Source organism: Coregonus clupeaformis, chromosome 29 (assembly GCF_020615455.1).
Source record: "Coregonus clupeaformis isolate EN_2021a chromosome 29, ASM2061545v1, whole genome shotgun sequence".
NCBI lineage: Eukaryota > Metazoa > Chordata > Actinopteri > Salmoniformes > Salmonidae > Coregonus > Coregonus clupeaformis.
The window spans coordinates 53,879,805-53,906,887 of record NC_059220.1 but is presented as its reverse complement, the minus strand read 5'-3'; the positions used below and the strand labels follow the sequence as shown (position 1 = coordinate 53,906,887).

Below are 27,083 nucleotides of genomic sequence, written 5' to 3'. Positions count from 1 at the left end.
ACAGAACAGATACACAGATCTCTCCTATCTAACTTCTCATTGCCTAGCCTACCTATCTCCTGCTAGAGGACAGAGTAGCAAGGCCTTCATGTGCGCTCTACTGCTGGAAACTAAATAAAACGTGAGTATATATTAAAGACAGCTCGTAGGTATAATAACACTTGGGTGTCAATTACCTTTGTCATATGAATCCCTCTCCTTGTGTCAGACACAGAGAGCAGGGCAAGGCCCCAGAGCTGACCTCAGATCAGCTTTAATAGAGTATTTACACTATTCACACTGCTCTACGACATATAGGGCCGACACAGAGCCTATGGCTAGCCTGGTCCCAGATCAGTATGTACTTTAGCCAACTTCTCTCAACATAGTTGCCATGCCAAACGTCGAAATACCTGATAGAAGTGGATTAGTGGCAGAGATGACCTCTCTGGAGTCACATAGAAAAGCATATGGCATGACAACGATATAAAGCACATATACAGATCTGGAATCAGGCTAGGCTATGGTCATCACTAGTTTACACAGCCGCAAAGTCACAAACCCTGCCTATTTCTACAATTTATCGTCTTAAAATCGGATTTAAAAAATAACCCTAAACTTAACCTCACTGCTAACCTTATGCCTAACCCTAACCTTAAATTAAGACCAAAAAGCACATTTCTGTTTTAATTAATTTTTACGATATAGCCAATTTTGTCTTTGTGGCTGTGTTATCTAGTGGAAACCCTAGGCTACAGCTGCATTCTAAAACAAAAATACCTGCTCTCTCTCTCCTCTTGTTGACTCTGGTCTGCTATTTACTTAGACTCGACACAGTAAAATGGTATTACATTATAATTACAGTAAAACTACTTTTGGGGTTCTTTGGGATTCAGTGAAACAAGCACCACAATGTAACATTTAGTACCAGGTAGTTACCAGTTGTGTTGAAGAAAGAATACAATGTTACACAATGTTATCCAATAATTCCTTAGTAGATACCAGGTAACTGAAACAGGACGGTAAAATAATGTTACCTTGACCCCCAGTCTGGTGTCAACAAAAGGGCAGAGGGAGACGGGCAGGTTTTTGTTTCAAAATGTGACTCGAGTGCAGAATCACAAACGGGATGTCAGTGACGCTATCTGAGTGACTGCATCTTAGAGTTTAGTTTACTATTTGACTTTTTTCAAGTTTCCATCGATACATATGAATGAAGTGTAGATGTCTTGATAAAATGAGTGCTATGATTTGATATTATTTTAGTCCGTTTGAATAACTATGATACATTACAGTATATTTTTGTTTTGTTGCTAATAAAGTGATACATCTGGAGTTTTTCTCTCTTGCCAACTGGGCTTGACTTTGTCTAAGGGTGCGTTCGTAAATTTTCTCTGGCTATCTACTCTTATTTCAGAGCACTCTCATCTGAGTGCCATAGTGCAGAATAACTGATTCATTTACTAACGCTCAACACGTTGAATATGGCTGGTGCCAGTAAATGTTGGCAAAAAAGCGTAATTAAATTGTTGCCAGCATCACAGTTAGTCATCAACGCTCTGGATAACATGAAAACAGCATAACCCGCTCTGCTAGGGCGAGTAAAATGGTCAGAGTGAGGTGTTCTCTCATTTTTGTCTGGATGTAGCTAGCAAGCTAGCCAAAGTTAGCCTGTTAGCAAGGATGCTTGACTGCCGTTGCGAGGTCAGAACGCTCGGATCAACCCTACTCCTCAATCAGAGCGTCCAGTGTGCGCTCTGAACGCGCCGAGAGTGAAACACTCTGAATTTACGAATGGACAATCTGACAACGCTGTGAATTTACGAACGCCCAGAGCGCACTCTGGCACTCCAGAGTGAATTTACGAACAAACCCTAAGGCTTATATTTACTGTGTTATACTTCTAGGTGAGCTTGACTTAGTCTAGAAACAAGCCCTCATAATGTAGCAACAGGACAGCACACTGTTAGAATGATCTGCTATGCTAGCCTGACATGAATGTATTGGTGTGTGTTGGTGTGTGTGCCTTGTGTTTATCATTATGGCTGTGAGGAAATGGATCATGCTATAGGAGAGTTATTACCATGGTACTCTGTAGTACCAACACCTACCCCAAGAGTACCCTCTAGCCTACAACTCATATGAGTTCATTCAAATATTGCTCATACTTTTCTATGAGGTATTCTCAATTCAAGTTGTGTATTTCAATCCATTACCTCGTCACCTTTGCTCTGCTAAACAGTGGATTGTTATGTACAGACTTCCATGGTGCTAGTAATACCACATTCCAGTAGAGGGGAGTAAAAGCTGTTGGAAACACACAATACTACACTGTCGCTAAAACAGATAGATCTGTCACTTTCCCATATTGAAGCTTGGGAATGAAAATAGCGTGAAGAAAAATTTACTAATAAACATCTAGTGGTTAGAATGTAAATATGGCGTTGCTATAGTGACGGCAGAGTGTTGAGTGGTACTGTGGTTGGATGGAATGACGGTCATGTGATGGAGGTGGTCTTGATAGGTCACGATCTGGGAGGAGAGTTGGCGGGAGGAGGTGACGCTATTGTCCCTTCCTTCTCTGCCTGGTCAACGCTCTCCTCACCAGCCCAGGGAGAGCCAGGTTTACTAGAGAGAGAGAGAGAGAGAGAGAGAGAGAGAGAGAGAGAGAGAGAGAGGGGAGAGAGGGAGAGAGAGAGAGAGAGAGAGGGTTATTTTTTGGGGGGAATTTATGATTTAGAGAATAACAGGTATACAATATACAGCAGACACAAAAAAGTGTTTAAAACTTGGTCAAAGAAGATTAACGGATTAATGTAAGATTACTGTAAGTCATTAAAAGTGAGCCAAAGAGAAACCGTGAGAGAGAGAGAAGTGAATGTCAGTGGCAGAGAGTGAGGGAGTGAGTGTACCTGTCCCCACTCTGGGTGATGAGTCTCCTGCAGGTCTCCATCTGTACATCCAGGCCTCTCTTCATAGAACACATCTCCATGTATTCATGTAGGTGACGGTTCATATCACTCTTAGCTGTAGCCAAGTCATACTGGGGAGAAACACATCACTCTTAGCTGTAGCCAAGTCATACTGGGGAGAAACACATCACTCTTAGCTGTAGCCAAGTCATACTGGGGAGAAACACATCACTCTTAGCTGTAGCCAAGTCATACTGGGGAGAAACACATCACTCTTAGCTGTAGCCAAGTCATACTGGGGAGAAACATACAAGTCATACTGGGGAGAAACATATGGTCAAACAGTAACATAGCCCTACACACACACACACACACACACATACACATACACACCCACACACATACACATACACACCCACACACACACACACCATCTCACCTCAATCTGGTCGATGGTCTCTTGGTATTCTTTCTCCCTGGATTTGAACAAGTCCTCAGTGTCGTTAATCACCTTCTCCAGACACTGGTCCTCCTGCTGAGAGGGAGTGGGAGAGAGGGGGAAAGAGGGAAAGGGAGAGAGGGGGAAAGAGGGAAAGGGAGAGAGGGGGAAAGAGGGAGAGAGGGAACGGGAAGAAAAATAAGAGTGTGTTTATTTATGAAGACGTGTCTGTATGTGTCAGTATTGGTCGTTTATGAAGACGTGTCTGTATGTGTCAGTATTAGTTGTTTATGAAGACGTGTCTGTACGTGTCAGTAGCAGTTGTTTATGAAGACGTGTCTGTATGTGTCAGTATTAGTTGTTACAGAAATGCCCCTGTATTGATTGAGGCAAAACCCCCTTCGCATTTTATAACACATCAGGATACAGTAAACAGAAAGTGTCTTTATACTATTTATAACCAGACATACAACACAGTAGTGTTACCCATAGCTGAGTTAATCTACCATTAATCACTAATTAAATTACACTGAGTAAGGCCTTTTTATTTACATTAACCAAACAACACTGTTTCAAATGTTTCTCCTACTGTTAAATTGAAAATAGATCTAATGAAGTGTGTGTTATGTATGTGTGTGTGTGTGTGTACGTGTTTGGGTTTGAGTGTCGGTGTGGGTGTGCCTGTGCCTCCAGGCATGCAGTCATTAGTGAAAGCTTTGTGGAGTGTGTGAGTGTGCTAGGAAAAATTGCCTGCTAATATGCTTCCCAGAGGAGTGAAGGTCAGTTTAGACCTCTAATACCACTGAGATCAGACAGCCAGGCCCAATGCCTGTGAATACCCTCTTTCAGCAGGCCATTACTTATCCCTCACCCAGCTCCATCTGTCTAGCTCTATTCAAACCCATTTCCTGGAAAATACAATTGACAATGCTATAAAGTGAGTAACTGTGAATACACAGAAACTCCATGATAAATGTCTATGGACTGTTGTGCCAGCCTCTGCATAAAGATATCCAGTACAAATCATTAAATTAATATAACTACTTGGACAAAGTTACTCTAAGTCATCAATTGTACTTCTGAAAGTTGAAGGAAATTACTACTTACAAAGTTATAACATCAGTTAACCCCATTGAGTTACTATGGAATACCTAAACATCAACATTCTAAAGTGCTCCCTTACCTCTCCTGGCTGGCGGGTGGTCTCTCCTGGGCCAGAGTGCATCTGGAAAGTCCTCCCACAGCAGCAGAGTCTCCTCTGTCTCTTCAGGCCAGGCTTCACATCATCCTCAAACTCACACTCTTGCCCCAATGTTTGTTGGTTGGCGTTTGTTTGGCTGGAGAAACTGCACATTAGAGAATTCCTTCTTATCAGTCTAATACCTTTACTATGTAGTTACAGACAGTGTAGAAGCTGGTAATACCTGTATAAGCCTGATAAGAGAAACTACACATGTAACAAACACCAGTCCTGTAATGTTACTCACAGCTGGTTGAGCATCCTCTCATTCTCGTTGATCTGATTGGCTGTAAGCCACAGAGCTCCTCCTCTCTGGGCAAGGCCCCATCGCTCTCTGAGGTGCTGATAGTTTCATCACCTCACTACCGTTGGCGTACAATGGATTCTGTTTCAGCCGACAGTTGATAGCAGACTGGAGTGTTAGGGACCTAGGAGAGGAGAGGCTTAGACTTAGACTTGGAGCCACAACCCACAGACAGACAGATAGACAGGTGAACAGACAGACAGACAGACAACCAGACTACCTGGTACATCTGGATGACATCCTCACAGTTCCTCTGCTGGGCCCACGTCACACAGGCGAGCCGTGATGTCGATGCGTCTACAGATGTCCATGTCCACCTTCTTGGCCTTCTCCTGGATCTTACTGTCCAGACTCAGACATGTTCTACACAGAGAAAGGTGGTTACGATCTCTAGTAACAGTTATCATCCTAACCAGACCAGGAGTGATCTCTGTGTAGAGTGTGAGAATCAGACTAGGGGACCCCAGTGGGACAGGAGAATGAACTAGACAATATTGAGAAGTAAAAGAGGGTAATAGATGAGCAGATGATTTGTGTGCAGTCAGATCAAGGACAGTATGAGGCTGTGTGTATATGGGAGAAAGATGTATACATGTTGTTGATGATGGTTCTGTGAAGTGTGGTAATAAGACTAGGTGCATGTTGAGAGGAACTTTGTGGATATAGACTCACGTTGCTCATGAGGCCTTTGAAGAGCACCAGTTCAGCCTTCCAGCTGCTGCACTCCTGACAGCCAACTCATCCTGACAGCCCTCACTCTCCTGGAGGTCCTACAAACACACACACACACATAACCATAGAGATGCATGTCCATGCACACACGTACACACGCACACACAAACGCCTCGCAAGCACAAACACACACACACACACCCCACCACTCCACACACATCCAAACCAGCTCAGCCCCTACTTTCCTGGAAAATACCCAGATTATATGTTGACCAACTCAGGGTAGGGACAAACAGTAAAACATTCTATGAACCAACTCAGGGTAGGGACAAACAGTAAACATTCTAATCTGTCCATGATGATTAAATATATTCTCTTGCTACGTGTAAGGATAGATGTTCTTACCCTAAGTACAACAACACACAAACATACAGTACATACACACAGATTATACATTGACAACCCTGCCTCACTTAATCTACAAGTCTATGGATTATATTGTTGATATAATTCTCCCTCTTTTCTATGAAGTATTTGATTCCGTAAACTACTAGCCATAATATTTTGCAGAACTTCTTCCTGAGGTATGTCTAGACATAAAAGTATAAAAGTTGATTGTGCTTCACAGCTGCAAATGAAATAAGGTAACTTGGACTTGGATTTTCTAGTGTTTCTTTGTGTATCTCTTGTACATTTTTCTGCATGGATAGTTGAATGCAAAAGTGGAACTTTGCTGCATGCCATGTGTGGTGCCTGTTGGCTCAAACCGAGCAGCCTGTCCCAACTGGATCAGATAGATGTCCCCTGCAGTTGCATCCTCACACATCCGCACACACAACAAACCTGAGAAACCAGAGCCCCACCTGGCTTCATACGCTCACCCGAAAAGAGGAAGTAGGAAAGAACAAATGACTTCGGATGAAGTAACTCACTCTTGGTCGGGGACCAATGGGTGCCATTTTGGGGAGTTTATATTGTTGCTGTAATTCAATAATTCTGTATATACGTAAAGCTTCACCACTTCCTCAAATAGCTACTCAATCATTTGGCTGTTTGATCCAAGACAGTCAGCTGCTGTCTATAAACACGTATGACGAATGTCATGGGAGGAGACATCTAACTAGTAGGTTAGGCATTTATACATAGCCTACAGTACTATGTTATGTTGGGCTGTTTATAAACATATTATATTAGGTTAGTAATTTTACGACACAATTGAATCGAAAGCTGTTTCTACACAAGCAATTTAATTAGATTGTTTCGCATGCATCAGGGCAATGTCAAATGTCACTTACTGCCAGAACCTCAGACACAGCGTCAGACAACACTGCGCTTACCGGCCCCTACGCCTAAGTTAGTGTATAGATCAGTGAGGAGGGCCTTTTGTGTCTACAAGCATTGGAGAGCACCTAAACATTTCAATGTAATGTCTTGTTGTCATGTTTGGATATGCTGACATGGCTTTGTTCTTGTCCCTGCCAATCAACAGAGAACATTAGGTAAAACAGAAAGAGGGGATGCATTTACACTCCTATTATCAATCAATAAGAGAGCCAGGCACACACACACACACACACACACACACACAGAGGCCGATGTTACCTCTGTAGGTCTTCCATCTTCTGCTGTATCCACTCTGACAGTGTACTCCTCCCACCTACACAACAAAATACATGTGAAGTATTTGACAGAGTGAAATAACTTATCATAATAATAACTGTATTAACTGTGTGTGTGTGTGTGTGTGTGTGTGTGTGTGTGTGTGTGTGTGTGTGTGTGTGTGTGTGTGTGTGTGTGTGTGTGTTTTTTTTTTTTTGTGTCTGAAACCCTCAGCACAGAACCATCAATCTAGTGAACAATAATCTCATAAAAGCCTGCCACAGTTGACATGTTATAACTATGATGGCTGATTCAAGTGACTCAACACACCACACAGACCCACTGCACAGCATTGCCACTCTCTCATTGCTACTTAAAATGCACAATACTCGACATGTCGGAGCCTTTACCAAACTGCTCTTAACTTGAATAGAGGTTGCTCTAGTTTACGAGAGACATTTTGTGCCATTGTGCACACTGTTGTGATTGGAGATAGATGGGTAAGGTGAGAGTGAGGGACAGGGCAGGGAGTGAGGGAGAGGGAGGTGAGGGAGGGGAGAGGGAAGGGAAAGATGAGCTGAGTCTCTCTTTGGAAGCCACCTCCCTTTTCCAGCAATTACTGCCTGCCCTGCGTGCAGAGCATACTGCATTGCAGATACTAGGTGGAGGGGAAGCCGCATGGCCGCATGCAGTTGGGGAGAGAGAGAGGGGAGAGGGAGAAAGAGAGGAGGTGGGGAGGGGGGCTGAGGAGAGAGAGTAGAGTGGAGTGTGGCAGTGGAGGCGAGAGGAGCGAGAGTAGGAGAGCGAGTGCTGATTTGGTATAGATCAGACATACACCCTAAACCACACTCTTCAATTAATTCAAAACAGGAACATTTCACATCTGGTTGGTGGGTAAGTAGGGAAATTATCTCAAAAGAGAAAATTATCCTCCTGTGTGGTACCTATATCTCCCCACTAGAATCCCCATGCATTAATGATGTCACGATCGTCGAACAGAGAGGACAAGGCGCAGCGTTCACGGAGTGAACATATTTATGTTTTTGGCTAGATCTGCATCAAACAAGCAGCGTGAGATTCCTTGATACACAAACCAAAAAAACACCAACACAAAGTGCAAGACAAACAGTTAAATATGGCTCCCAATCAGAACCCCCAGCCTCGTTGCTCTGATTTAAGAGTCACTCAAACCAACATAGAAAAATTAAGCATGGAGCCTTACACACCCTGTAGCTAAGCATAACATAGTCCCCAGAGCCAGGCGTGTGTGTGATTACCCAAAGGCGCGCGGACTCCGGCACCCATCTTCCCAACAGGGGAGGAGGGGCCGGGTGAGCACTCCATGCCGGCGGATCGGCTCGGATATCACCCAGGCACGGGTTGTGCTGGACTGGCATGACGCACACCCCTGGCGATGCGTGGAGGAAGGCGGCGGACAGGCTGGCGGCGCAGGCTTGGTGCGGGGAGCAGGCCGGCCGGGCCGGGCTGGCGGCGCTTCTTCGAGGAGCTTCGGAGCGGGCGGGCCGGGCTGGCGGGGGTGCGGGGGGCACCAAGGCGGGCCGACGGGCTGGCGGCGCCTCCACCTACAAGCAGGTGCGGGAAGCTTGGATGGGCCGGACTGGGCTGGCGACGCGCACCACAGACTTGGTGCGGCCAGGCAGACCATGCCGGACTTGACACCACTGGTTGTGAGACTTGGATGGGCAATGGGCTGGGGCAGCACCACACTTGGTGCGGAGGAGGCAGGAAGCTGGGCGGGCTGGGCTATCGACCTTACCGTGAGCTTTGTGCGTGGAGCAGGTTGATGCGAGGGCTGGGCTGTCGGCGGCACACCACTGACTTGGTGGGAATGGCAGGAACAGGCGGGCTGGGCACACGGCAGCGCACCACTGACTTGGTGGGAATGGCAGGAACAGGCGGGCGGGCGCACGGCGCGCACCACTGACGAGGTGGGAATGGCAGGAACGCGGGCTGGGCTGACGGCAGGCTGCGCGGTGAAAATGGCGGAACGGCCGACCGTGCTGGGACACACCACCCCATTCAGGGATCAGGAGCGGGCGGACCGCGGTAACACACCCCATATCCGTCCCACTTTGCTCTCCTCATGTGCCCAGTGTTACCTAACTGCCATGGCCTTCTCTGCCAACGCTTTGCACTCTATCACCACCTGCTGGCCCGTGTTGGCCCCCTCTAAAATTCTCACCGTCTCTCCCTTGCCAACTTCGCAATCATCTCCTCCACGTCCATCCTCTCTCCTCGCCTTGCTTGGATGAAAGTGAGGATTGTAATTTCCTGTGATGGCTCCTGAACACGCTTCTTGGTCTGGATAAGTTGGTTTCTTCTGTCACATGCATTAGACAGAAGACCAACCGCCAGCGTTAACGGGTGAACATATTCTATATTTATTGACTAGATCACACGATCCAAAACAAAGAGCGAAAGCGTGAAGTCACCGATACACAAACCAAAAGGAACAAGAAACCACAAAACACAAAGTGCAAGACAAACAGTTAAATATGGCTCCCAATCAAACACCCAGCTGACACTCGTTGCCTCTTGATTAGGAGTCCCTCAACCAACATAGAAAATTAAGCATAACTTACACCCCCTGGCTCAACATAACATAGTCCCCAAGCCAGGCGTAACATGATAACACCTTCTCCATCCTAAAGGGAGAGATCAGCCATTTCCAGGCCCAGGGACATGTACTAGTCTGTGGCGACCTAAATACCAGAAGTGGACAAGACACACTCTTAGCAGACAGGGAGACAAACTTACCTACAGTGAGGGAAAAAGTATTTGATCCCCTGCAGGAGTTTGTATGTTTGCCCACTGACAAGAGAACATGATCAGTCTATAATTTTAATGGTAGTTTTATTTGAACAGTGAAACAGAATAACACAAAATTCCGAAAAACGCATGTCAAGAAAGTTATAAATTGATTTGCATTTTAATGAGGAAATATATTTACCCCTCTGCAAAACATGACTTAGTACTTGAGTGGCAAAACCCTTGTTGGCAGTCACAGAGGTCAACGTTTCTTGTAGTTGGCCACCAGGTTTGCACACACATCTCAGGAGGGATTTTGTTTCCTCTTTGCAGATCTTCTCCAAGTCATTAAGGTTTCGAGGCTGACGTTTGGCAACTCAAACCTTCAGCTCCCTCTACAGATTTTCTATGGGATTAAGGTCTGGAGACTGGCTGAGCCACTCCAGGACCTTAATGTACTTCTTCTTGAGCCACTCCTTTGTTACCTTGGTCGTGTGTTTTGAGTCATTGTCATGCTGGGGCCACCCATCCCGACCATTTTCAATGCCTGGCTGAGGGAAGGAGGTTCTCACCCAATATCGGTACATGCCGTCCATCGTCCCTTTGATGCGGACAGTTATCCATGTCCCCTTAGCAGAAAAACACACCCAAAGCGATAATGTTTCCCTGCCTCCATGTTTGACGGTGGGGATGGTGTTCTTGGGGTCATGGTCTTATTCCTCCTCCTCCAAACACAGCGAGTTGAGTTGTTCCAAAGAGAGTTCCGATTTTGGTCTCATCTGACCACAACACTTTCACCCAGTTCTCTCTGAATCTACTCAGATGTTCATTGGCAAACTTCTAGATGGCTCCTGTATATGCTTTGCAGCAGGGGGAACTGCGGCAGCTGCAGGATTTCCCAGCTCCTTCACGGCGTAGTGTGTTTCCAATTGTTTTCTTTGGTGACTATGGTCCCAGTTGCCTTGAGATCATTGACAAAGATCATCCCGTGTAGTTCTGGGCTGATTCTCACCGTTCTCACGCGTGTTACCAACCTCCACGCAGGTGAGATCTTGCATGGAGCCTCCCCGATGGAGTTCCACTCCTAGACAACTTCCTGGACAAAATGTTTCCCTGCACTAGTGAAGGTTAAACTTAGCAATAAGAAGCCAGAAACAGAACAGTATATCACGCTAACATATCAAAATTTAAATTCAAGCAGAATACCTAAGAAAACTAACAACAATGAGAAATGGTTTGATGAAGAACGCAAAAAACCTAAGAATGAGTCAAACTATCCAACCAAAAAACAGAGACCTAGAAAACCTTAGCTTACACACCTTGACCCACAGTGAAACACTGTAAAACAATACAGAAATACACAGGAACAGCATTTCAGAAAAAACAGCTCAATGTGATTGAAGAATACATAGGAATCAAATCACTTTTGGGAAAATTGGAACACACTAAAACAAACAACAAACGAAGAGCTATCTATCCAAAATGGAGATGTATGGATTAAAACCACTTCTTCAACCTTTTCAGCCATTTTCTCTAACAAAAGAACCAAGAGCAAAAACATATACATGATAATTTACTAAACTTAGAATCAGCTATTAAAGACTAGAACCTTCTAGATTATCAAATTACATTGGATGAGCTACAGGCCTGTGGTGTTAATGGTATACTAAAACAAAATGATTTAATATACAGACCACAAATTCAAATAGGCTATTCTTAAACTCTGATCACCCCAATCCACAAAAAAGTGGAGAACAAATTTGAGCAGTGGAATCTCGTCCACAGCAATCTCTGAAATATCATCTGCATTCATCATCAACTGCAGACTCCAACATTTCCTCAGTGAAACACTGTCCTGAGCAAATGTCAAATTGACCCTCTACCAAAATACCTACGACAGACCACGTACCACACCCTGCACACCCTTACTGACAAACACACACCAAAATAAAAAGTAAAGTCTTCTCATGCTTTGTTGATTTCAATACAGCTTTTGGCAGGGCACTAGAACATCCTCCTTTTGAGGCCTCACCCTACTGGACTCAGAAATCAACAAAAGTCTCTGGTTTGCAGATGATCTGGTGCTTCTATCCCCAACCAAGGAGGGACCTCACAGCAGCACCTCAGATATTCTGCACGATTCTGTCAGACTTGGGCCCTGGAAAGTGAATCTCAGTGCAAGACAAAAATAATGGATTGTTCCAAAACGATCCAGAAGCCAAGTGACAAAAAGAAAATGATATCGAGACACCGCGTTACCTAGAGCACACAACGAATTATACCTACCTCGGCCTAAACTCAACACCACAGGTAACTACAAGGCTGTGAACAATCTGAGAGCCGTAAAGCAAGATGGGCCTACTACCCCATCAAAAGGAAACATAAAACTCAACACATCCCAATCAGTATAGAACCCATTGTTCTCTTGGTTGTGAGGTCTGGGATCCACTCACTCAACCAAGAATTCTCAAAAATGGGATAAAACACCCAATTGAGACACTGTACGCAGAATTCCTGCAAAAATATACCTTTGTGTGCAACGCAAAACCCCAAACTGTCATGCAGTAGCAGAATTATGACTATACCCCGCTTAGTTAGCAAAATGCAGAAAGACCTGTTAAATTCTACAACCACCTTAAAGGAAGAAGGCCCACACATTTCCACCACAAAGCCATCACCTACAGAGAGATTAACCTAGAAAAGAGTCACCTCCTAGCCAGCTGTTTCTGGGTCTCTGTTCACAAACATCAAATAGACCCCACAGAGCCCCAGGACAGCAACACAATTAGACCTTCCAAATTACGAGAAAGCAAAAAGAAAACTATTTCATGCACTGGAAAGAATCAACCAAAAAAACGGAGAAAATTGGGAATGCTATCTGGCCCAAACAGAGAGTGCACAGTGGCAGAATATCTGACCTGACTGACCCAAAATGTACAGACTCAGTGAGCTGCCTTGCTATTGACAGAGGCCGCCATAGGCAGACCTGGCTATGTGCACACTGCCCACAAAATGAGGTGGAAACTGAGCTGAACTTCCCTAACCTCCTGCCAAAGGTATCACCATATTAGAGACACATATCCCCACAAATCACACAGACCCACAAAGAATTTGAAAACTAATCAAACATTGATTTATCTTCCCCTATTTGTACTACAACCAATTGCGATTGATACAACACTGTACATAGCTGATAATACATATAACACATGAAATAAAATGTCTTATTTTTCAAACCTTTCTGAGTGCAATGTTTACTGTTCATTTCTAATCGTTTTTTTGTTTATTTTTTCCTCACTTTTGTTTACTGTTTATCTCACTTGCTTTGGCAATGTAAACACGTTTCCCATGCCAATAAAGCCTCTATTTGATTTGATTTGAGAGAGCGAGAGAGCGAGAGAGAGAGCGAGAGAGAGAGACAGCGAGAGAGAGACAGAGACAGAGAGAGACCGACAGCGAGAGAGAGACAAAGAGAGAGACAGAGAGAGAGACAGAGAGAGAGACAGAGAGACAGAGAGAGAGACAGAGAGAGAGACAGAGAGAGAGACAGAGAGAGAGACAGAGACAGAGACAGAGAAAGAGAACAGAGACAGAGACAGAGACATATAGAGAGAGAGAGAGAGAGAGAGGTGATAATCCCAAACAGCAGGTCAGGGAAAGAAGGGAGACAGTAAGAGGGGTATGAGAGAACTATCCAATGAGAAAGAGGGAACAATGAATAGCAACATGAATGGACAGATGGAGAGAACAAGGGACAGGGCAGGGGAAGAGGAGTGGAGGAGAGGGAGGGAAGGGGGTGGATCTTATACTGAAACTACCTCTGAAGTGAATGAATACACCAGTGGGTTTCCATCTCTCTACGTTTTGCCTGCAGGTAGATTTAACTGCATTGCTACAACAACAGACTAATGACAGCGATAACATTATTTCACTACACTGGAGGCCTAAATCACATCAATGACTGTACAGTATGGACACTATCAGATATATGGATGTCTGAAGGTGAGACAAGCCTGGACTTGATTCACTTGGGGATGGCAGTAAGGTCAAATGCCTCATGTAATCACAATAAACAAACAAAACAGACACAAACACACACTTGTCCCAGGTCCTCCCGATCCCAAACCAATCCCTGACCCTACCCATCCTTTCTAATGGGACACACATGCTTGTCTATCACCTTACATTCATTTGGGTATGGCATTTTCTCTGAAATATGTTTACCCAAATCAACATATGGTCATACCTTCAGTATAGACCATGTCTATGTGACCTGTACAACGTGAATCGAAGCCACAGCCCTGCTGTTGCTAGCGCCACAAATCAGCGGCCTGGGGCCTAGTTCTGTCACAGAATACAAACTGCAGCCATTTCATAATTGCAGAGGTGCACGAATTCCTGTGACTGTGTTTGCAAGACATGGCCCGTTCCCCTTTTTTTCTAAAGGGGCGCTAAGCAGATATTCCTTCCCCAAGCCAAACCATAAGTCAAATCTTCAAATACTTGAGCTGTGCTTGATTTATATAGTTTGCCTGGTTCCAATTGAATAGTCCCAAAAGTACAAAATCAATGGAGTAATCCCAAAAGTACAAACAGCTAAATCAAGCATACCTCATATATATTTGACCTAGGTCTGGAGTCCACTAGCTAGTGGCAAACTCAAGAGTTCAAAGGTCTTTGAACTTCAAAAGCATTGGTGTGATTGTTGAAACAGAGCCTTCCTGTGTTGGATCTCAATTGGATGACTTCATTCTGAGTCAGTTATGGTCTGATAATGTTTGGTATTTCACCCAGCTGCCCTTTGACTGAAGGCCCACTGCCTCTCTAGCAATAAGAATGGTGTGGGCTGTGGCAGAAATAGACAGAACACAGGTTGGACACAGCTGCTCTCAAAGGCCATCTGTTGTAATAGGGCCTTCCACTCCACCCATGTAGCATGAGCAAAAATGATACATGTAGGCCTATTATAGTTCACTAAGTTACATCAACTGACTTTTGCCAAGAGACGTATAATCACAACTCTAGGTCACTGTGCGCCTTTACACGCGTCAGGCACACACATTTATTAGGCCTTACGTTGGTGAATAAATCAACAAACAGGTTGATCCCTATTTACCTGCGTTTGTACTCGTCCCGCTCCCTCTTGACTTTGGCCAGGACGTTGTACAGGGCTCTGATCTCCGGGGTGATGGTATCAATCTGGACCCCGACACCATCCGGCTGGACCCAGGACACACCGGGGCTGGTGACGCCTCTCCACGCCAGAACCGAGCTTGCGGGTATGGTTGTAGGACCAGATAGTACCGGGGAGGAACCGGGGAGGCGGGTTGGTGGGGATTCCAGTTCCAGTACTGAAAACAGTTTTCCCGTTGGTGATCGAATTGGACCCAGCTGGAGAGTTGATTGTCGGGGTTGATAGGCTTATTGTGATGGTCGGATTCTGATTCGGTTCGGTGGGGTTTGTTTCACCTTTGTTGTTGGACTCAAGCGTTAGGACAGTGTTGAGGGGAGGTGTGAAGAGGGTAGTGGGTCGTCTTGCGGAGTTGTTGGTGTTTTGGAACGGGAGTGACCCAGGCCTGAGCGGAATAGTCCCCACAAACCCGGTCTGTACACCTATCTCTTGGGTATGGGCCCTTCTAGCGCTTTCAGAACAACCTCCATCACAGCTGTTCTTCGCATCCAACGCCTGTTGTAGTTGTTTCTCCAAAATCTTATTCCTTCGCTCCAGTTCATGCACTTTGGCCAGAAAGCATCGGAACCGTAAGTTCAGAGTCTTTAGGACACTGATATTGGAGCCCAGGTCGTTCCTCAGGGCCATCGCTGCAGGGGGTTGGGGCACAGACCGATGATAAGAGTGGTTATTATGGTTCAGATGCAGGTAAGCTTGTGAGGGTGTGGTGAAATCGAACCCTGGCAGAGTCTCCGTGCCCAGTCCGGATAGTCGCCTAGGAAGAAAGACGTCGGGTCGGGCGAGCCGAAGCGGCTTCGGGCAGAAGGCCTGAGGGGGAATCAGGATGACTCTGTCCTCCTTGATTCTGCTGCTGTTGATGTTGGAGAAGTGAGTTCGCCCCTAACAAAGGATTCATGCTATGATATGGAAAACTAAAGCGCTGCAGATCTGGCATGAACACGGACGGTAATTTTCTCGGTATAAGATCACCAAAATAAAATAATGACAGGCTGAAGGTTGACTTGTTGTTGGATACCAGACGTATCCGTGACTGTCCACTTTTACCTGGTTACGTAACTGTTTCTAATTACGAATGTTATCCTCGATTTATCTCCGGTCGGTCTAAAGAGGCTGGTGGAATAAGTGGCCCTCTCTCTTCCTGTCTCGCTCTGTTGCTGGATAACGGTCGCCCCAAAAAACAATGCCGAATAGGCCAGTCCGACGGCTATGCGCAGGCGACAACACTCCTCAAATGTATTTAAGAAAATTAATGTTTTGGTATACAGGCTATATGAAAGAAAGTACTGTTAAATGCTGCAAATCGATACATGTATTAAAAATAAATCCAGTGTCGTCCGTCAATGCTTATCTGGCTCCAAAGTGACCACAAGAAGACAACAAGTGCTGCGGGATTTGGAGAGCAGGGAAGCTACCGTAAATACCCAAGTAGCTGGTTTTCTGTTAACCTTTTCTGTGCCCAGTAGGCTACGAACAGTTCCATAAGACCTCTTACACTCCTAGTTCACAACTTGGGAATTTTTATCAGGAACATTTACACTTGTGAATATTATTTCATTTTTATGGTCACACCATAGGCAACAATATTTTCCCACTTGGCTCGATTTTATTTTGTTACAAAATACATACAATTTTACACACTATTCTATTGTGTGAAACTATAATGTGAACCATAACCCACAGGCCTATTAGCACAGTGTTGACAAAGACTAAAACAAACTACAAACTAGACTAACTAAAAAAGATGGAATACCATTTTCAAAACTGCAGCAGACATCCGTGTTGGTGCTTAGATATAGAGGTATAAAATACAAACAATATGTACAAATAAAAATATAGTTTATATTTTACATATCATATTTGTTGGTTATATAATAATACTAATGTTTTGGCTACATTTTAAAAGAGACAGCTCAAAACACTATGATACAATGTTTTATGTCTCTGCTCCTAAACATCCTCTCAACCTCTCACTTATCCATCTCTCCCTCTATCACTCGGTCAACAGACTACTAGAGGTGGAACCCCAGCTCTCTCTCTGTCTCTCTCTCTCCTCGCTCAGTCTCTGCCCGTCCATGTTGACCTGTGTGTCCAGCGAGGCCACGCCCAGGCGTCCCACCCCACCGAGATGGTGTCTCCATCCCTCTTTCTTCCCCAACTCTAATGGGCATGGCCTTGGGGTTGCCGACTCCGTCGCCAGCTGTGGCAGTAGGAGAGGCTGCCTTTGTGTGCTGAGGAGAGAAAGAGGAGGAGAGAGAGAGAGAGAGAGAGAGAGAGAGAGAGAGAGAGAGAGAGAGAGAGAGAGAGAGAGAGAGAGAGAGAGAGAGAGAGAGAGAGAGAGAGAGAAAGAGAGAGCGTGAGAGAGAGGGAGAGAGTTATCGGTCATTCTGCACCTGTCCAGTCCACACCTGTAGCTATAAAATAATCCTTACTGTCAGAGTAGCTCACTGCTCCTCCCCGCATTCTCCTCCTCTCCCTGTTCTGTCTCCCAAACAGTATGTCATACACGTCCTCTCTGAACTCCTTGTTCATGATCTGGTAGATGAAGGGGTTAATCATGCAGTGAGACTTGGCGAACATTGCTGGGATCAGAGACACAATAGGTGGCAGGCAGGACACCGGCTGGTTGCTCCCTGTCTCTGCCTCCCCCTCCTGGCCTGGGTCTGAACTGCGGGTGGAAGCAGCAGACAGACTGAGGCCTGAGCCAGAATAGGAGTAGGGATCTGGGCTGGTCACGTCCTGCAAGGATTCTCCAGGGTCGTAGCGAGACACTTCCGTAGTTGCTTCCGTAGTTTTCCGTGGAGGTCCAATTGAGGAGACCCATGATGTTAGGGATGTTTGGGAAGGCTGAGCCCATCCCGGTGGATCCTCCAGTCCCCATGGAGGGGCCTCCTCCCTGCATGGCCTCCCCGGCCCCCTGCTCCTCCTTGGGGGCCAGGGCGGAGTAGAGGGAGACGATGGCATAGGGAGTCCAGGATAAGAGGAAAGTGGAGCACACCACAGCTGCTATCTGGGACAGACAGACAATAGATTAAACAACAGATATGTTTACTGTGCTGTCTGTACTTACATACTTGTTACAATGTTAATACAAAGGTTATTCCCTAGTAGTTACTCTGCCTGGAATAAATCAGATGTTATGACATCTTCCATTTCAAGCCAGTAACTAAGCTTCTTCTAACATAGTCTGTTTTCCACATACCTTTGTGAGTCTCAGGTCTTTGCTGGTGTGAGTGACAGTTGAGGAGGGAATAGATGCCAGAGCGCGACTAGAACGGTAAACCTACACAGAGAGAATGTCAGTAAACATAAAACTTCAACCATCACTGACCACAAACAAATACACAAGGGCCATGCTAGCTAGACCACCAGTCAACTACAGCTATTGAATCCACCATCACGGTAATATATCATGCTTGCTGGACTGTATTCAGCATGCATTCCATACGTTATAGTGTGTCCCACTCAGAATATGCCAGGCCAATTATTCCATTAAATCAATGGGTTACATGGCATGCTGTTTTGGATAGAGTCTGAGTTGTGTTCCCTGGACTCTCCCCTACTGAATCAGCCATTTTGTGCCAGCTGGGTGCAGTTTCCCTCACCGTCAGCAGAATAGCCATGTAGGAGGTGACGATGGTCAGTGTGGGGAGAACAAAGCACATGATCAGGATCAGAAGATGTAGACCCTGTCGCTCAGAGATGACCTTATCCCCCACCTCAAAGAAAAGAGGAAGAAGAAGATGTATATTCAGAGAGAATAATTGTATAACCTCGTACCCAGGCTCAATTGCTACTGGTGGATGACATTAATGCTTTTATAACTGCATACATTCACACACATGTGCGCATGCATGACACACACACACACACACACACACACACACACACACACACACACACACACACACACACACAAATCAAAACAGAGTCATAAGAGAGAGTAAGGAGTACCAGTTGATGGTGCAGCTAGTCCCAAAGGGTTCTGGTCCGTAGCTGCCGAAGCCGAAGACAGGCAGGGAGGCCCAGAACAGAGTGTAGAACCACACCAGCCCTATGGACTTGGACAAGTGACGTCTCTCTATCCACTGACCTGGTAGAGAGAGATGGAGGAATGTTATTCTTTTATTTCACCATTATTTCTTCTCATTGGGTAAGATCTATTTTTTGAGAGACACCTGATTGTCCAGCATGTACTATATTATACATAGACACATAGGAAAGGGATATGAATATATGAATAAAGTGAAGCACTTTGTTTGATTGACCACCAATTAGTAAATAAGAAATAGGATTGATTCAAATGCTCCAGATGTATGAAGCGTGTAATGAATACATTTATTTTACCTTTATTTTAGCAGGGAGTCTCATTGAGACCAAGGCATCTTTTGCAAGTGAGCCCCTGCAAATGGTTGCTAGTAGTTTAAATGGTTGTGTGTGATATTTACTGTTTTCAATTTCTTTATGTAGTGTTGCATGTTGGTAGCCCAGACATGAACCCTGCCTGACAACTAGCCCTCCTTCCTTCCCCTTCCTATAGCTACCTGTATGATTACCCCCTAACCAGCAATGCCATAACATCATTGCTGCCTCTTTAGAATTATCTAGTTTGTCCCGGTGTTACCTAAGCAATCAGGTAATTGGAAGTGTCTATGTAACCAAAAAGTAATCTCCAGGTCAAGAGAGCAACAATATCAAGCTGGAGTCTGGACCACTCAAAAAAGGACAAAAGCTGCTCTTACAATAGTGACCCCAATTATCTCTACAACCTGGGCTTGAAGAAAGAGTCGGACATATAGGCAAACAAATGATAAACTACACTACATGACAAAACGTATGTGGACACCTGCTCGTCGATAATCTCATTCCAAAATCAGGGGCATTAATATGCAGTTGGTCCTCCCTTTGCTTCTATAACAGCCTCCACTCTTCTGGGAAGGCTTTCCACTAGATGTTGGAACATTGCTGCGGGGACTTGCTTCCATTCAGCCACAAGAGCATTAGTGAGGTCGGGCACTGATGTTGGGCGATTAGGCCTGGCTCACAGTCGGCATTCCAATTCATTCCAAAGGTGTTCGATGGGGTTGAGGTCAGGGCTATGTGCAGGCCAGTCAAGTTCTTCACACGATCTCGACAAATCATTTCTATGTGGACCTCGCTTTGTGCACGGGGGCGTTGCCATGCTGAAACAGGAAAGGGCCTTCCCCAAACTGTTGCCACAAAGATGGAAGCACAGAATCGTCTAGAATGTCATTGTATGCTGTAGCGTTAAGATTTCCCTTCACTGGAACTAAGGGGCCTAGCCTGAACCATGAAAAACAGCCCTAGACCATTATTCCTCCTCCACCAAACTTTACAGTTGGCACTATGCATTTGGGCAGGTACCAAACCCAGATTAGTCCGTTGGACTGTCAGATTGTGAAGCGTGATTCATGACTCCAGAGAATGCATTTCCACTGCTCCAGAGTCCAATGACGGCAAGCTTTACACCACTCCAGCTGACGCTTGGCATTGCGCATGGTGATCTTAGGCTTGTGAGCGGCTGCTTGGCCATGGAAACCCATTTCATGAAGCTCCCGACGAACAGTTCTTGTGCTGACATTGCTTCCAGAGGCAGTTTGGAACTCGGTAGTGAGTGTTGCAACCAAGGACAGAAGATTTTTACACGCTACTTGCTTCAGCACTCGGCGGTCCTGTTCTGTGAGCTTGTGTGGCCTACCACTTCACGGCTGAGCCGTTGTTGCTCCTAAACATTTCCACTTCACAATAACAGCACTTACAGTTGACCTGGGCAGCTCTAGCAGGGCAGAAATTTGATGAACTGACTTCCTGGAAAGGTGGCATCCTATGACGGTGCCACGTTGAAAGTCACTGAGCTCTTCAGTAAGGCCATTCTACTGCCAATGTTTGTCTATGGAGATTGCATGGCTGTGTGCTCAATTTTATACACCTGTCAGCAACGGTGTGGCTGAAATAGCCGAATACAATCATTTGAAGTGTGTCCACATACTTTTGTATATATAGTGTACGTTTAGATTAGATCATTGAATGCAGAGGTTCTGTTCAATATTCTGTTCAAAATCAATATCTGAGGTGCTCAGTATAAAGGGCATATTCAAAGCAAGGGCCTTGTTGATGCTCTGACCCACTGACTAAAGCCTCAGGGAAAACAGAAAGTCAATGAGGCCACTAAAAGGGGTCAGGGGTCAACACATCCTGTTGTGTCATCCCTTTTGTTCTCTCAATTGAATATTAGACATGTCTTTCATGTTATGAAATGTTTGGAAAAATATAAAATAAGGATGAAGGATGAAGTAGCCTAGGTAAGCTGACAGTTTTTTGGATTCAACAACACTTTATCATTGTCTGCCCAAGGGAAAGTATGTAAAAAATAATATATATATATATAGAATAAGTATGCACATACAAACATCACTCAAAAAAAGATTTAAAAAGAAATGAAGGGAATCCCGCTGACCGTATCTGAAGCTACAGATCTTGAGGCAGCGGTCCAGAGAGATGAGACAGGTGGTGATGAGGGAGCCGATCCCAAAAACAAAGCCCTGAAACCCGTACCACAGGCACCCTGCTTCCCCAAACATCCAGCCATGGGACACACTGGGGGACCAGAGGAGGGGTTTATGACCCTGATAATGATCATTGGTCGTTGGAACACTAAGCACTTTGTCTGATTCATGGAATGTGAGTGTTAACTGTAAGTTATTTAGGATAAAAGACATCTGCACCATATCATTCTCTCTAATTTGATATTCATACTATCAGTAAGGGGGGATTGAAGATTGGTCGATACGGAATTGCTCACCTGGAAATTATGGGGAATGGCGCCCCAAGATGCTGTATCCAAAATCACAGATGGCCAGGGTTGATAGTCATGAGTTCTGGTGGTCTGAGTTTCTTCTTCTTTCTACAGTAAAACCAACAGCACTATGCCATTCCCAACCACTGATACTATACCTGGAGAAGGCGAGGGAGGAGAGGAGAGAGAGGAAGAGAAGAGCGGGGGAGATAAAAAGAGGTTTGAAGCGACGGGAGAGAGAGAAAGATGGAAGTATAGAGAGAGTTGAGGATGAAGGGGAAGAGAGAAAACAGAGAAAGAAGAGACAACAGAGTGATAAAGAGAGAGATGGATAGATGTGGCAGAAACAGGGGAGAGGAGGAGGGAGAGAGAGATAGCTTTAGTATGCTATATGCTATACTTTCTTATGGCACAGAAGTATTATCACAGTGGGTAGTCATTAAACACAGACTGAAAAGATTGTTTCAGCATTATTGGCATGTGGACCAGCTCACTGTACGCTCTGAGGTATAACAAGGGTCAGTACACCGTCATTAATTTAATATTTCAACCGCTGCTACCTTCCTGACCCCTCAACCCGCTATCCGGCTTTGAAAGCATCGGGGAACCAATCCAAAGTCGGAATCATGCTATAGCTGAATCGACATGGTTGCTTGCTGGCTGGCTGGCCAGTGGGGTGCGGGGTGCTGTTTATAGCCTGATTTGATTTGTTGTGTAGGTTATTGTTGGGAGCAACAGGTATGGAATGTTCCATGCTGTGATTCCTCATGTGTATCCTCTCCTCTCTCCTCTCTCCTCTCTCCTCTCCTCTCTCCTTTCCTCTCTCCTCTCTCTATGTATCCTCAATCCTTTCATCTCTCCTCTGTCCTCTCGCTATGTATCCTCAATCCTTTCATCTCTCCTCTGTCCTCTGTCCTCTCTTCTCTCTGTGTATCCTCTCTTCTCTGGTGTGACCCTGGGGTTGCTATGCTAATACACTTTGTATTCAGTCTGCCTACACAGATCCATAATGGAAACAGTCACAGGGAGTTAGATCACTGACTGACTTGATCAGAAAGGTTGATCCTGATGGATGACAGACCTGTGTTGAAACAAAGTAAACCCATTCAGCCATCTGTGTGGGCTCTGTAAAAGCTGTTGTCCAGCATATATATGAAAACCTTTCAGTCCTCTGGGATCAAATTAGATTTTGTTGATGTTGTTTTTAAGTCTTGATTTATCTGAACAGAATTTCACCCCCATAGATATACCTCAAGCCAAGCCTGATACTTCTACACTGTACATATTATGTTCTGATTATTTTACCAGTGAGTTACTCAGGAGGAATACCAACCAAACTCTGATGCTAACTGACACCAACATTGAATCACTCATCTGTGATGAGGAGAGATGCCTAATTCCAAATCAACCCACAATCCTGAGCCTCTACACCCAAGTCTCTAGACACAAATTATTTGATGTAATATGGCAATATCTCAAACTTGCCCTCTAAGCTTTGAGGATTTGTCACCATATTGCTTATAGTACACATACTGTCAAATCCAATACTTTCAAATCTCTATCAGAGGTTAGAGGGTATAGGGGTATAGTGGCTAGGGGTGAATGTGTTATAGGCAGAAGGTAGATTTGACTCACCTGTGAGGATGAGGAAGATGGTGACTCCCAGGTCAGTGCTGGGGGAGAGGTGAGAAAGAAAGGCAGGAGGGATGGAGGATGGGACAGAGCCCCTCCACGAGCCATTCACTCCTAGAGACATCAACTGGTGGAGAAAATAAGAGAGAGAGAGCGAGAGAGAGAGAGAGAGAGAGAGAGCGAGAGAGAGAGAGAGAGAGAGAGAGATGTTACTGTAAAGCACAGTAGACACGAGAGGTAAAAAAGAGAGAGGATGTAGAGTAACGTACTGAGAGAGAACATGCTAGAAAGTGGAAGGTAAGAGGTTTTAACCCCCTACACATGCACAGAAAAACAGTGAGAGTGAGATGTTAAATTCCCTCTAGTATTAACTAACGCGGATATGGAGAGAGAGAGAGAGAGAGAAAAAAGAGACAGCAATGGTGGGGTAGATATACATTGATGGAGAGAGGAGAGGAGAGGAGAGGAGGAGAGGAGAGGAGAGGAGAGGGAGGGGAGAGAGGAGAGGAGAGGAGAGGGAGAGGAGAGGAGAGGAGAGGGGAGAGGAGAGAGGAGAGGAGAGGAGAGGAGAGAGGAGAGGGAGAGGGGAGAGGAGGTGAGTCTCTTACAGCCAGTGTCTCTAAATGACAGAGAGCAGAGACAGTGAGATTAAACTTCCAATGGTGCACGAGACGGAGAGGAAAGTGAGACTTCCCTTCATGGATTTAAAAGGAAAGGAATGTGTGAAAGTAAGAAGCGCACAAGTGGAAAATTGGAAATGCAGGAAGAGAAAAAGAAAGACAGCCAATTGAAACACAAAAAACTATTATCACATAATCAAACTCACTATTCAGTTCAAAGCTGAAATGAGATCACACACACACACACATTTAATGAGAAATCAAACAGGTGACACACACACACCAAGAGGAGCATCCGTACTCACCTTCCCTCTCTTTTACTCCAGATCTCACTCTTTTGTTCAGTCTGTCTGTGTTGTGAGTTAAGCTCTTTAAAAAAATCTTAAGCCTCTGTCAATTTTTGTGCTCTATTTCTGAGAAGAGTAAATCAACTTGCTGTCGACAATCTGGCGGAGAAATGATCAGTGCGTGGTCCGAAATGGCACAGAGATGGAAAATAAATGGAAGGACATTAGCCTTTTTGACCTCCCTCTCTCACCCCCCCTCTCTCTCTCTCCCTCTCTCTTCACCCCCCCTCTCCCCCATCCCTTTATTGTCACCAGTCTTTCTCTTTCCATGCTCTCGTCCCTCTTTCTCTCTGTGTACATCTATCACTCTTTATCTCTCTATCCATTGTTTAAATTGAATACCGTAGAAGAAGAAATATCACCACTTGTGATATAGTAACAAGAGCACACGTGTAACTGACTCTTAATTTGTTTGTGTGTATGTGTGTGTTTGTGTTTGTGTGTGTGTGTGTGTGTGTGTGTGTGTGTGTGTGTGTGTGTGTGTGTGTGTGTGTGTGTGTGTGTGTGTGTGTGTGTGTGTGTGTGTGTGTGTCTAACAATGAGAGCAATAACACCCTGGAGACACACGTCTTGTCGTTCAGTAAAATGATGGATGGATGATGATCTGACTACAGGAGATTAAGCCTTCTCTAACTGACTGCCATGTCAGAGCATGACGTGAGAGATATTAGACACAGGGATATTGAAATAAATACATAGCCTACTGGCTGAAAACTGAACAACTACATTAACCCGATCTTCAATCCTGCTCTTATTATGGGGCTTAAACCTACACACACACACAAGTCCGACTTGACCTGACCCTGAGTGCGTGCACACACTCACCTAACGCACACACACGTCTAACTTGAAAGGTTATGTTAAACTGTCTGTTTTAGAGGCTCAGCTTTACGACCAGAGGATGCCTTGGAGTGTAGCAGGTGTTCAGCCTTCAACATGTTGTTATCCCTTCTCTCCTGTTGACTCACATCTTAGTTCCAGGAAGTCCTGCTGTGTTACCGTCACTAAAATATAAACCCTCAATGCATATAAAAATGTCAACCAATCACAAGTGGAGTGTTTTCACCATTACAGCTAATAGACACTAAATTAATTATTTATACAGTACTTGATTAAGGTTCAATCTGAAGAACTCATGTGGGTTGAATGTTTGATGATATAATTATGACTTATGATTATCAATTAGTATGATGGAAACCCAGTATTCTCTAAGCCCTTCTGTCCACTGTAAGCACTAAGAAGTCAACTATAGTAAGTCCAGTGAAAGTGTGAGAACCTCCTACACTTTCTCACACGCCACTTAAAAACCGAACACACATACTGTCAAGTTTTCTGCAATCACGCTTGTTAATTAAGCCTCCTGCAGCGACCATAGGACCACTATGCGTAAAACCCTAGTGTGGCTGCTTGTCTGTGAGCGCAGCCAGAAACTGTAAAGCCCAGTAGAGTTGGCTTACCTCTCTTCACTCTACACCTTCTTTACATTCCCTTGTCAATACCATTGATTAGGGAATATTTTATGAAGCCAATTGCGCAATCATAATGGTCAGCCACTGTCAACTCTAGTTAGTCATGCCACAACAGCCTTGGCTTAACAAATGGAGCAGGTATTGAACTGAACCGAGGAAGGGGGGAATATAGAGAGAAATAATGATTCAACTCAGGAAGGGGGGAGAAAGAGAAAAATAAGAGAATTTAAGACTGATGGTTTGGAAAGTCTGCAGAAAGTGATGGGACAAAATAAATTGATTTATTTGTACTTTTTGGATCCTGTGTGTATTGTTTTGTATTGCTAGATATTACTGCACTGTTGGAGCTACAAACAAGCATTTTGCTGCACCTGCAATAACATCTGCAAATTTGTGTACGCGACCAATAAACTTTATTTTGATTTGAGAAGTGAGAACTGGCAGAGGAAGTGACGCGATCATATAATTGAAATGAAAGTGTCTGGGTTGTGTTTGAAATCATAGTTATGATCTGTCAAATGCATGGATTCATACAGGAATAAACTGGTCAGATATATGTACACCAGAGAGCAAGTATCTTAGATAAAGATATATTGTAGCTTACAGATCAACCTCATTGTATAGATACTGTACCTAAATCCATCTTATGTATCCAGGGTCAGAATAATTAAATGAAGGCTTACTATTTTAAGGCAGTGTTTTCACTGTGTATGAGTGAACTATCACTTCAGGTTCTCTTTGAGCTTGACAAAAAATAACAGAAGAATTATTTCGCTCTGTCCTTTCCAATTATCATCATGTCAATAATAAATAATGATCATTTTGTATCCCATCAAGTGAAACAACAGAAGATGCCATATTTACTCACAAACAGAGGACTTTATTCCGCTTCTGAATGAAAAGTTTATGTCTTAGTGCAACAAACAGAGAAAAATCTCTTCACACCCAAATTCCATCTCACCTTTCACAAGACCAGAAACAGGGTCTTTACAATACAAAAAAATATAATATATAGTTGTGATTGTTTTTTTTTTTTTATGCGGTAACTTTCAGGCAAGTTAAGAGCGATAGTCCAATCAAATGGGAACATGGGGTC

General features: G+C 44.6%; 1 pseudogene; it reads right to left on the bottom strand.

Moving 5' to 3' along the window:
- Positions 1 to 1,776: 1,776 nt before the first annotated feature.
- On the bottom strand, positions 1,777 to 21,954 carry LOC121586214 (annotated as a pseudogene).
- Between the last annotated feature and the right edge of the window lie 5,129 nt (positions 21,955 to 27,083).